At 35.6% G+C, this 13,707-nt stretch overlaps 1 protein-coding gene across 6 annotated transcripts in view; it reads right to left on the minus strand.

The window, feature by feature from the left end:
• The window catches only part of CNTN5 (contactin 5), a 1,357,780-nt gene that overhangs the window by 1,206,934 nt on the left and 137,139 nt on the right, over window positions 1-13,707 (minus strand). The window lies entirely within an intron of this gene.

Raw genomic sequence — 13,707 nt, forward strand, 5'->3', positions numbered from 1 at the left:
GTTCTGCATGGAGCACTGGGTGTTATGCACAAACAATGAATCATGGAACACTATATCTAAAACTAATGATGTAATGTATGGGGATTAACATAACAATAAAAAAAAAATTAAAAATAAAAAATAAGGAAAATTGGTCATCTACATGCAAAAGAATAAAACTGTACCACTTTCTTACACCACACACAAAAATAAACTCAAAATGGGCTAAAGAATTAAATGTGAGGCCTGAAACCATAAAAATATGAGAAGAGAGCAAAGAGAGTAATTTCTCTGACATTGGCTGCAATAACTTTGTTTTTTAAGATGTATTTATTTATTTGAGAGAGAGACAGAGTGGGGGGTAGGAGCAGAGGGAGAGGGAGAGAGAAACTCAAGCAGACTCCATGCTGAGTGTGGATCCTGATGCAGGGCTCAATCCCACAACCCATGAGACCAGGACTTGAGTCGAAATCAAGACTTGGACACTTAACCCACTGTGCTGTCCAGTAATAACACTTTTAATAACACTTTTTAAGATATGTCTCCTGAAGCAAGGAAAATAAAAACAAAAATAAACTATTGGGACTACATAAAAAAAAAAAAAAAAAAAAAGCCTCTGCAGTGCAAAGGAAACAACTGACAAAACTAAATAACAATCTACTGAATGGGGGAAGATATTTGGAAATGACATATCTGATAAAGTGTTAGTATCCCAAGTATATATATATATAGAACTTATACAACTCAACACCCAAAGGACAAATAATCCAACTAAAATGGGCAGTAGACTTGAACAGGCATTTCTTCAAAGAAAACATCCAGATGGCCAAGAGACACATTAAAAGATGCTCAACATCACTCATCATCAGGGAAATGCAACATAAAACCACAAAGAGGTATCACCTCATTCCAGTCAGGCTAAAATCAACAACATAAGAAACAAGTGTTTTTTGTTTGTTTTTGTTTTTTTAAGATTTTATTTATTTATTTGACAGAGAGAGAGACAGCGAGAGCAGGAACACAAGCAGGGGGAGTGGGAAAGGGAGAAGCAGGCTTCCCGCCAAGCAGGGAGCCTGATGCGGGACTAGATCCCAGGACCCCAGGATCATGACCTGAGCCGAAGGCGGACGCTCAATGACTGAGCCACCCAGGCGCCCAAGAAACAACAAGTGTTGGCGAAGATATTGAGAAAAAGGAACTCTTGTTCACTGTTGGTGGGCATGAAAACTGGTACATCCACTGTAAAAGACAGTATGGAGGCTCCTCAAAAAATGAAAAATAGCAGGCGCCTGGGTGGCTCAGTTGGTTGAGCAACTGCCTTCGGCTCAGGTCATGATCCTGGAGTCCCGGGATCGAGTCCCGCATTGGGCTCCCCGCTCAGCAGGGAGTCTGCTTCTCCCCCTGACCCTCCTCCCTCTCATGCTCTCTATCTCTCATCCTCTCTCTCGCAAATAAATAAAATCTTAAAAAAAAAAAGAAAAAGAAAAATAGGACTACCTTATGATCCAATAATTGTACTATTTGTTATTTACCCAAAGAATACAAAAGCACTAATTCAAAGGGATACATGCACTCTTATGTTTATTGCAGCATTATTTACAATAACCAAATTATGGATGCACTCTAAATACCCATTAAAAGATGAATAGATAAAGAAGATGTGGCATATATATATATATATAATATTATTCAGCCACAGAAAAGAATGAAATCTCGCCCTTTGCAAAGACATAGATGGAGCTAGAGTATGATGTTAAGCTAAATAAGCCAGTCAGAGAAAGAGAGATACCATATGATTTCACTCATGTGTGGAAATTAAGGAACAAAACAAATGAACAAAGGAATAAAAAAAACATGGAATGAACCAAAAACAAACTCTTAAGTACAGAGTACAAACAGATGGTTATCAGAGGCTTGGTGGTTGGGGGGAATGGGTGAAATAAGTGAAGAGGATTAAAAGTATACTTATCTTGATGAGCACTGTGTAATATATGGAATTGAATCACTATATTTTATACCTGAAATGAATATAACACTATATGTTAACTACACTGGAATTAAAACAAACAAATAAAATACTTAGGACAATGTTGGCATATTATAAATGCTATATCAATGTTAGTGATTATTATTTGGAAAATCAGAAATAATTTATTCCTTACCCCAAATATGAAAAATTATCCTTTACTTCTAATTTTTATTATATGTTATGAAAACTTTTCTTTCTTTAAAAATCCAATTTCTTAATTTAAATTTTTCCATGCTGTTTATTGAATTATTTGTATAAATGGACAAATTAGATTCTTATCTTTGCATGTTATACTATCCCAGTTTTGTATATTGCATTTTCTTTGAGGTGGGGTTAGTGTATAAGATAATTCAAACGTATGGAGATGATCTTTTATACTGTTAAAGTGATAAAAATTCAATATCTATATAAAACTAAAAATTTACTCCTCTGCGTGCAAAATCTTCCTCTCTCCCTCCCTCCCTCCCTCTCTCTCTCCACTCCTTTTACCTTGTTGACTTGCACCATCACTGCTTTCAGGATGCCAGTGTCAGAGACAGTGATACCCAAACTCTTTTTTTCCTTCCATCAGTGGTTCAAATACTTGTAAAGGTTTTTTTTTTTTTTTTTCTTATTTATGGTAGGTAGATTTTACCAACATCCTCTTTGTTCTTGTTCCTCTTTAATTTCTTCCTTGTATTTCTTAATGAATTATCTCAAAAAAGATTATACATATGTGTATATGTGTGGAAAGAATATATATATATATATATATATATATATACACTAAATATATACACACATTTTACATCTACATATTTTTATAACTTCTTTCTGCCTCTCCAAGCCATGAATATTAAATAGTACTGAAATTCCAGGAGCTCTAGTTCTTTTACAACTATAGTCAGCTATAACTATTGTCATATATAACTTTTCCAAAACAGAAAAAGCTTTCTAAAACAAGAATGAAGTATAAATATTATGTGTTCTGATGTCAACAATCATGCATTATTTGTGTTGTTTATGAAACCTGAGACACTGCTCCCAGTCATTAGTCTATTCCTTAGCTATCAGCCTCTAAAGAACAAAATATTGAGGTATAAATTTATGTTTCACAAAGTTCTTTAATACTGTATCTTTACATCAGGTGTATGAAGAAGCATGGAAACTGACATCTGCTATATGTGAGGGGATGAGGCTCAGGGAGCTTCAGCTACTTCCACAAAGGTCCTCATACTGAAGCCAGGTCAGTTTATTTAGAATTCAGTGCTGTGTTCACAAGAGTGCAGTGCCACTAAGATTCTAGATAGTGTCCAGAAATGTTTCATATAGACTACCAAAGCTTTCATCTATTTCTTCTTCTTTCACCAATTGCTTGCTTTTTGTTAAGTAAAAATAATTGAATTTTTTTTATTGAAGTTTGCCTTTTGCTTGTATGCAGTTCACCCTGACCATAAGATAATAAGCAAAAACCCAAAAGAAAAAATCAATTTGCAACCACCGTAAATATGAGAGGCATATCAAAATTTATAACGTCAGCTTTGTGATCTTAGGTCACTTTTCACTGTGCCATGACAGTATAAATTGAGGATTTTTTTCAAAGTCAGTATATAATATAAAATCAAAGAAAGTCTAGAGATGCCTCATATGTACTAGCATGTCATTCAGATCATCTACAACCCTCTCTAGTGTCTATTTGTCATCGTTTTGGCTCAGTATTTGAACTCTTCCTAGATTTGGAGTCTTGAGGAAAAGAAAAACAAAAAACTTTCCATTTTCACTCTATGTTCATAATACGGGACCAGAAAAATATGGTTTAGACAATAATTATTTTTATTTCCCAGGTTGGTTTAAGGAATAAACTTTAAAAATATCAAGATGAATTGATTGTTCATAGTAAACAATTAATGTATATTACCAATATCATAAAAAGTTTAAGATTATGCTAAATATTTTTTAAATTTTTTTAAAGATTTTATTTATTTTTTTACAGAGAGAGAAACAGCGAGAGAGGGAACACAAGCAGGGGGAGTGGGAGAGGGAGAAGAAGGCTTCCTGAAGAGCAGGAAGCCCTATGCGGGGCTCTATCCCAGGACCCTGAGATCATGACCTGAGCCGAAGGCAGACGTTTAATGACTGAGCCACCCAGATGCCCCATGATTATGCTAAATATTAATGTTGACTCTCAACTATCGTCTAACTGCAAATGATGAATCTAAGCCAATCTTAGAAATTCCATTTCCTTTTCTAATGAAATCTTCAGGAAGAAACATGTACCCAAATCTGGTAGTGTGTTTTGAAGTTTGATATATTAGGAAGCCCCCGACGAAAGTTGCCTGACTTTGAAGAGAGGTATCTTTTCTAGATGTGATCTTGTGCAATAACGAAGCCAATGCTGAAAATGGGAAACAGTGAATCAAAGTGGAAAAATGTAAAGACCCTGGATCCTGTAATGTCACTGAGCCGTCAGATCAAACAACTATGAAGTCTTCCTCTCTCTGGACTTCCTATAATGTGAGGAAATTAATTTCTACTTTAATCTCAGTTTTGCCATTTGTGCAAAAAAAATATCCTGACCGGTATCAAAATAAATGTTCATTTTAAAGTTAGTGCCTTCCCTTTCCTCTCCCTCTGGGAAATACTATACAAACTAATTAATAATCCTGTGTAACCCTGACAATTAATAGGCTACCAAAATTCATGAAATGCTGGATTTTATCTCCTTAAATAGTGACACTGCTTGGTTCTACTTAATAATTATAATCTATTAATTTGTCTCTGAAATATTGCTATTTAGTGAATTTAATGAATGAATCCTTTGTTGTTTTCATAATGATAGCCTTTATAAACAAAAAAGCTTAACTTTCAACTGGGTTTTATGAATCCTTATTAATGGTTTAACAAGATGTGAAACAATCATTACAACTATCAGATTTACAACCCCATTAACCACTAACTGGTAGCTAAATGCTAATTTGTATGCTGAAATAAATTGCATTCTAGTACCAAAACATATTCATTAAACCACTGATATAAACTAAATCCTTCTAAAAATTTTTTGCTGTGTGTTGTACTCCAACTTAAAAGAAAAGAAAAAAATTAATTAGACAAGGCAATATTGTCTATATGATATTTTCAAAGGAAGAGAAACTGAGCATGCTCTCTCTAGATATGTACACAAATATATACACATACACATATATACACCTATTCAGAGAAAGAGAGAGAGCTCTTCTCATCTGATGGAAATTTATATACATATAAATATACACATACAACATGTGTGCCAGCTATATAATGTATGCAATTTTCATATATATGCACACAAACTCATGCACAAATACATCAGTCATATCTTTCTTGTGCTGCATAATCAAGGAATCAATGTTTGAAATAAGTGATGATTATTATTTCATATTTATTCTTTTACATTTTAATAGATAAATTATCAGGGAAAATAATATTTACTTGCAGTTTAGAAACATTTTGTGTATGTTAATATTTATACTAGAGTTTTGTTTCTCAAATTAATTTTCCAATCAATTTAAGTATACTAAGAGTAAATATTTTACTCTGTAGATCAGAGTTACACTACTTAGCCACATGATAGAGGAGTTCTAATAATGAAGCTCTAATTCACTGAATGTTCACAAATACTATAGCTTATTCTTAATTTATTGTTTGTACTCAGGTATTTGACACAGCTATTATCTAATTTTTAAAAGTTTTTCTCTTTAAATAAGTTCATAGACTTCTGAACTGATTTTTTTCAGGTGCAACTCTTTTTCTTTTTTCATTTTAAATTACTCATATTAATCTGAGAACAAAGTTGAATTTTTAAAAGTCAAGTGAATATATTACATAAGAATACAATGAACTTGCAATAAGCTAAGCCCCAATTTATTACCAGTTCCACATATTAGCACAGTTTTCACCTCCAACCAAGAAAGTACTAACAATGAATTATTTGCTTACACAAAAAGAAGTGGTACAGTCAAGAAAATCTCTGTAGGAAACTCAAAGAAGGAAGAGGTTAAATGTTGTATTCAAATCAGGAAATAAACTGTACCAGTCTTTTAATGTATATCATATTTAGTAATTTCTATGCAATTATTAAAATTGGAAATTTCTGTTATTTTTGTAAATATTATATCTATTTATAATGTTACTGAGAAAATGTTTCTGTTTATTAACCAAATGAGAAATATGTAAACAAACTCTATATGAGAAGTATAGAATATATAGAGAGAGAATATTCCATATTCTTATGAAGACTCAATTTGATCAAAAACAGCAGGTTTGTTAAGTAAGACCCCAGAAATCTTTCTAATTTATTTTTATTTTAAATAAGTCAAATGAAATGTATTCTAGAAAACAATCTAAAACTATTTTGTTTCTACAAAGTTATATTTCAATAAAATTAAAACAATGGAAGCTAATTAATAATAAGGAAACATTTCAATAAGAATATTTCTCAGGGCACCTGCGTGGCTCAGTCAGTTGAGTGTCTCACTCTTGATTTCGGCTCAGGTCAAGATCTTGGGCTCTGCACTCGGCGCAGAGTCTGCTTGAGATTCTCTCTCTCCCTTTCTCCCTGCCCCCCCCCCCCAACCTGATATCTCTTTCTAAATAAGTAAATAAATAATATTTTTTAAAAAAGACTATTTCTCTGTTAGTTATTTATGAATTCGTATCTCATGCAAATTACCTAAGAACCACTGTAATGAACACTGTTGAATAATCTGTGAGGTCAATAAAAAGATGTGTCAGAAGGAACAAGTTCTACTTTCACTCTCTTATTTACATAATTTCTTCAGAAAAGACAACTTTTGTGGTGAAGAGGGAAATGAAAAGCCAAACGTCACAAATCAAATTAGAACACTAAAAAAGACTATACCACGGATTGCCTGGGTGGCTCAATCTTTAAGCTTCTGCCTTTGGCTAAGGTCATGATCCCAGGGTCCTGGGATGAAGTCCCGCATTTGGCTCCTTGCTCAGCAGGGAGTCTGCTTCTTCCTCTGCCTGCCACTCCACCTGCTTGTGCTCTCTCTCTCTCAATTTGACAAATCAATCTTTTAAAAATTTTTGTAAAAAAAAAAAAAGGGAGTGTACCGCCTGACCAACCTCACTATGTTTCTAACAAGAAAGGGTAAAACTTAAATATTTTTTATTATTATTATGTTATGTTAATCACCATACATTACATCATTAGTTTTTGATGTAGTGTTCCATGATTCATTGTTTGCGTTTAACACCCAGTGTTCCATGCAGAACGTGCCCTCTTTAATACCCATCACCAGGCTAACCCATCCTCCCACCACCCTCCCCTCTAGAACCCTCAGTTTGTTTTTCAGAGTCCATCGTCTCTCATGGTTCTTCTCCCCCTCTGATTACCTATTTAAGCTGACAAATGATCACCTTGGATCTTTCTTGTAGATTTATGATTAGATAAATTACCAGCCTCTATTAATGAGATTCATTGATCATTTATTTCTAAAGCCTCGAGGTAAAAGAAAAATGCAAACCATTTGTTTTATGGATGGGTTTAGATACAATTCATAGGCATCTTCAATGAAATGGAAGAAACTAGGGTTACCTAAGTTAAGTAACATATGCCTCCTACCTGAGCAACTTCAGACATGTTACTTTGATTTTCTTAGCCTCTCTTTCTTTGTATGTAATACAGTGATTTAAATATTAGATAATACATTATAGAAACCAACTAGTGCATGGTAAAAACCTAGTTAATATTTGTTTTCTGAATTGATCAGTAGTTTTAGCAAAAAGGAAGTATATTTTAAAACAAGACATGAATTCTAAAGAAAGATGGTTTCAGCCTTTGATTTACTAAGAATGGCCCAGGGTTTTCCTATCAGCAGCATGCTGACATTCCATGCTTAGGTTTATTGCCTCTTAGTCCCAAGATGATTGGCATAGATTCAAGGACCAGTAGTTCATTTAAAAACAGGATGAAAGAACAAAATTCTTTTCTACAAAAGCTCTCTTCTTTTATCAATGAAAGAAAACATTTCTAGGGATTCTCAAGCAGATTCTCTCTCCCTGATGTTTCATTGGCAAGAATGGGTGATATGGGTGTCGTTAGCCACACAGAAACCAGGGAAAACAAATATCATGCAAAACAGAACAGAATAGCTATTATTGTTTTAAACCATCATAGCACACACCCAGCACAGGATATAGCTGGCTTCTAGAAAGAAAAAAATGAGGTTTTGTTCACCAAGGAAGGGATTTTGGGGTTGTGGAAACAGTAGCAACATGAACAAAATAAGCACTGGAAAGAGGGATTGATTCTGAATAGAGGTTAAACAAAGACCGCCAATACAGTAACATTGGACATGGACTACTTGTTGGAAAGTAAAGGGGGAAAGAGCATCTCTACAGTGGCAGAGGTGTGATTGAGCCTTAGTAACAATATAATATTAACTAGTTTCTTCTTGCAAACACCTCCAGAGTCTGATCCATTCCTTGCCACCTACAATGGTGTTCACTTTCTAAGTTAGGCCATTTTACTCAGTGCCTGTATAATCAGAATTGTTTTGTTCCAAATAATTGAAACCAGGGGAAAAATGGATTAAGCAAATTATGGTTTTATTTTTCTCATATAAATAAAAATATTAGAATATATCCATCCAGTGTTGTTAAGATAGTTCCATGATGACATCAGGAAGTTGGTCTCATTTTCATGTTCTGCTATACTATACCACTTCTAAAAAGTGACGTGTTTTCATGTTCATAGTTGGGCTGCAACCATAATTGGGAAGGGCCAAGGAGCAAGCCATCTCTTATGCCTCCTTTAAAGCGCCTCTACAAGCACCATCTAGTTGCTTCTGCTTTTATCTCATTGACCAGAACTGTCATTTGACTATCCTTGGATGGAAAGAAAATGAAGAAAGGTTATTCCTTAAATGTGCTGCTGTGGAAAAAAAAAATCGAGGCTCTATTATTAAGGTAGAAATAGTAATTGAGTATTGGACATACACTTAGTAGTATCTGCCATTGAATCTCAAAAATATTCAGTGATGTGCCCTGGTGCTTATGGATTAAAGAAACAACTTAAAAGTTCAGGGGTACCTGAACTTTTAGTTCAGTTGGTTAAGCGTCTAACTCCTGATTTTGACTCAGGTCATGACCTCAAGGTTGTGAGATTTAGCCCTCTATTGGGCTCAGCACTGGGTGTTGAGCCTGCTTAAAATTCTCTCTTTCTCTCCGTCTGTCCTGCCCCCACCTATGCACGTTCTCTCTCTCTCTTCCAAAAAAAAAAAAAAAAAAAGAAAGAAAGAAACAACTTTTAAATATTCCTAGACTTTTCTTTAATCAAATCTCTTAAGTACCTTTCCAGTAATTAACATTGAAACAAATATTAACTGAATTCATGGTAGATGTCAATCAGTAGACTATTCTAGACCCCGTGAAATAAGAAGAATATAATGGGGTTTCTCCCCAAAGGTATTCTTCTCCAGTCCACCTTCCTTATATCCAATAGATATTTCATAATATTTTTAAACTCTCCATTGCCTGCCAGGTTCTGTCTTAAATGTAAGGAGAACAGGTGAACAAAAGAATAGTTCTGCCTTCCTGATATTTAATCTGTATTGAGAAAATGCACACTATTAAATATATATTAAAATTTTGGTAATAAGAACAACTCTTGAATTTTCTGATGTTAAGATTAACATATTCCCTGCCAATCTTTCATATCATATCAGCCATAGACTTTCCCCTAAATTCACAACTCTTTCATTACAATGTATAAATCTAGTAAACTAGCAAACCTGTTTCCCGATATCCTGACTATTAAGACTCTAGTTTTACAGGAAAGCAGTTTAAATCCGACCTCTTACAATCAAGACTTCCATCATCTACTTGTCAGAGTGCAGTCTTCATCCTTCTGTGTTCTCTCAGCATATATTGTGTCACTCTTTCTACCTTCAAAAAAATCATTTTGTCTTAAAATTAGTTGTTTATGTGTCCTGTCTCCCTACTGCATTTGAGCCCCTTTGCTCAAAGTCAATCTCTTATTGATCTTCGTATCTTTGTCAGTGCTTTAGAATGTTTCATAAATATTTGTAGATAGTTTTTCTTTTTTCTTTTTCAAATCTATAGTTACCTTCTGTTGTCACTAGAGGGCAAGTCTGCACCATTGGCAGGTGAGACCAGTTGAATTTACTCCCCTTTGGGTCTTGAGGAATTTGTTGGAATAAATGACAATTAACAGTTCAGTACAGCAAAAAGTGAACTATATGTCATATTAGATCTAGATGAGGTTTAGTGTCAAAATTGGAGATTGGTACAAACATGGCAGAAGTAGAGTATAGTCCACAGACTTGTCTGGAGGATGGAAAGGAAGTACTATTATACTTCTACCTCAAACACAGCTGATGTCCTTTGCACAACATTTACGGTTATTTCATATGCATCAAAAAGTAGAGCAGAGTATTAGTTGTGCTTAAGAAAACACTTTCCCACAGACTTTGATAAAGACATAAGCAATAAGCTAAATTAAGTTAGATATTCCCCAAATTATCAACTTTCTAAGATTGATATACAAAAGTAAAATGACTAGTTTGTATCATCTTTATTTTATTTTTTTAAGACTTTATTTATTTATTTGACAGAGAGAGACACAGCAAGAGAGGGAACACAAGCAGGGGGAGTGGGAGAAGTAGAAGCAGGCTCCCCACCAAGCAGGGAGCCCAATGTGGGACTCGATCCCAGGACCCTGGGATCACGACCTGAGCCAAAAGCAGATGCTTAACCAACTGAGCCACCCAGGCGCCCCTATCATCTTTATTTCTTAATCTAGTCAAATTTCTTCAATTTTCTTTATTAAAGATTGGTAGGGAATATGTTAAACTTAACACCAGAAAGATCAAGAGATGTTCTTATATAATAATTTTCATTTATATTTAATTGTGCCTATCTTCTTAATAAAGTTGAAATATCATAAAGGCAGACTATTCTTATTTTGTTTGCCTTACTCGCTGGGTCTAAGACAGAAACTGGCATGCAATGAAAGGTTAATAAATTTTACAAAATATCATTGAGTTTGAAACAGAGGACTTTTTAACAATTACTGCAATTTTTTCTTGATCTAATTACTTTCTGGAACAGACCTCATTAAACTATTAAAGAACTTCATATGGTTATCAATACAAATACTTACTGAGGTAAAATTGACACTTCCTCTATGTTTTCTTTTACTTATTAATGGGATAAATTACCAATTAAAATGAATTTACTCTTCATTTTAATGCCTATGCCATTAGAATTTTAAAATTAATGAAATGTCACTTTAAAAATTATATTTCATATTCTTCTTTTGAGTTATTTTAGATCACTATACTTTAAATGTTATGTTTAATCTCTTAAAAAAATTGTCAGGACACCTGGGTGACTCAGTTGGTTAAGCATCTGCCTTTGGCTCAGGTCATGATCCCAGAGTCCTGAGGACTCCCTCTCCCTCTGTGTGAGCACTCTCTCTCTCTCTTTCTCTAACTAATAAATTAAAAAAAAAAATCTTTTAAAAATAAATTAATTAAATAAAATAAATGTGTTTACCCTTCCTTTTCTAACCTGATGGAACATATGATAAATAATAATGTGAATCTATCAAAAAAGTAGTTACATAGGGAGACTCTGAGGAAAAGATGGTGGAGGAGTAGGGACCCTATTCCAATTGGTCCCCTGAATTGAGCTGGATATCTGCCAGACCACTCTGAACACCCACAAAATCAGCCTGAGATGTAAGAAGATAGATCTGGGTCTCTACAAATAGAATATTGCAGGCAGCTGGTTTTGAGGTATGAAGCAGGGAGCCATGATTCCACGGGCAGATATCAGAAGAAAAACGGAAGAGGGAGGGAGCCTTTGGGATCCTGCACTGCCGGTGCACAAAAGCCTCCCACTCCGGAGACGGGGCACAGACTTGCAGACCAGTAGCAGTGGGGAAAGGACTTTAGGGCAGTCACCTGGACTGAAACCTGGAGCGGCGGGGACATGCGTGTGAACTGGGGGCAGGTGGTGGTTTTAGAAACATAAAGGCAGAGAAATGTACTCACTGGGAGGCAAGGACTGGGAGTGCTGCTGAGAGGCACACAACCCAGGACACAACACTTTTTAGCAGCACAGAAACGGATATAGTGTGTCCTGGAGAGCTCACTGAAGAACAGACTGTGATCTCTCTGTTCTGAGGCAGAGAGTTGGAAATGGTCTCTTCTGTGCTGACTCTCAAAAGATATGTGGAAAGCCACCAGAGAACAAAAGCCCCCCCAAAACAGTTTTCACTGAGCCCATCCACCCCACAGGGGACAGGGCAACTCTGCCCAAACAGGGCTGCCTGAGTAATAGTGCAGCAGGCCCCTCCCCCAGAAGACAGGCTGGGAAAACAAGAGGCCGACAACCCTAAAGTCTCTATAAAACAGGTGCCTCTTGCTTGGGCTGTGGTCAATAATTTGGACCCTACATTCCCTCAACCACCCCTCAACAGAATGACTATGAGGAGGAACCCCCAAAATAGAAAGACTCAGAGACTGTGACTTCTGCCACAGATTTACAAATGGATACAGATATAACCAAGATGTTGGAAATGGACTTCAGGGTAACAGTTATGAAGACGATAGCTAGAATGGAGAAATCGACTAATGGCAACATAGAGTCTCTAAGGGCAGAAATAAAAGCTGAACTGGCAGAACTTACAAGATGCTATCAATGAGATCCAATCTAATCTAGATACTCTAACACCTAGGGTAAATGAAGGAGAAGAACTTTACTTTTGTATTAATGATTAATACATTAGAATAGGTATTATTTCTTCTTTGAATGTTTGGTAGAATTCCTCAGGGAATCCATCAGGCTCTGGACTCTTGTTTTTTGGGAGGTTTTTGATTAATGATCTAGAATTAATGATCTAGAAGACAAATTGATAGAAAAGAAGGAAAAAGAGGCCTGGAAGAACCAGCTCCCATGATAACAAAATTAGAGAAAGCGACGCCATGAAACGTTCCAATGTCAGAATTATTGCAATCCCTGAGGGGGTGGACAGAGAGAGAGGACTAGAAGATGTATTTGAGCAAATCATAGCTGAGAACTTCCCTAATCTGGGGAATGAAACAAACATTCAAGTCCTAGAGACAGAGAGGACCCCTCCCAAGATCAAGGAAAACAGGCCAATGCCCCAGCATGTAATAGTAAAACTCGCAAATCTTAGAACCAAGGAAACCTTCTTAAGGGCAGTTAGGGGGAAGAGATTCCTTATGTACAGAGGGAGGAACATCAGAATAACGTCAGACCTATCCACAGAGACCTGACAAGGCAGAAAGGACTGGCAAGACATATTCAGGGTGCTAAATGAGAAGAACATGCAGCCAAGAATATTTTATCCTGCAAGGCTGTCATTTAGAATGGATGGAGAGATGCAGAGCTTCCAAGACCTGCAGAAACTGAAAGAATATGTGACCACTAACCCAGCCCTGCAAGTAATATTAAGGGGGGTTCTATAAAAGGAGAAAGACCCCAAGAGTGATATAAAACAGAAATTTACAGAGACAATCTATAGAAACAAGGACTTTACAGGCAACATGATGACAATAAATTCATGTCTTTCAATAATCATTCTCAATGTGACAGCCTAAATGCTCCCATAAAATGGCACAGGGTTGCAGATTGGATAAAAAGACAGGGCCCATCCATATGCAGTCTAC

This window comes from Phoca vitulina, unplaced genomic scaffold (genome assembly GCF_004348235.1).
Source record: "Phoca vitulina isolate PV1807 unplaced genomic scaffold, GSC_HSeal_1.0 scaffold34, whole genome shotgun sequence".
NCBI classification, from domain to species: Eukaryota; Metazoa; Chordata; class Mammalia; order Carnivora; family Phocidae; genus Phoca; species Phoca vitulina.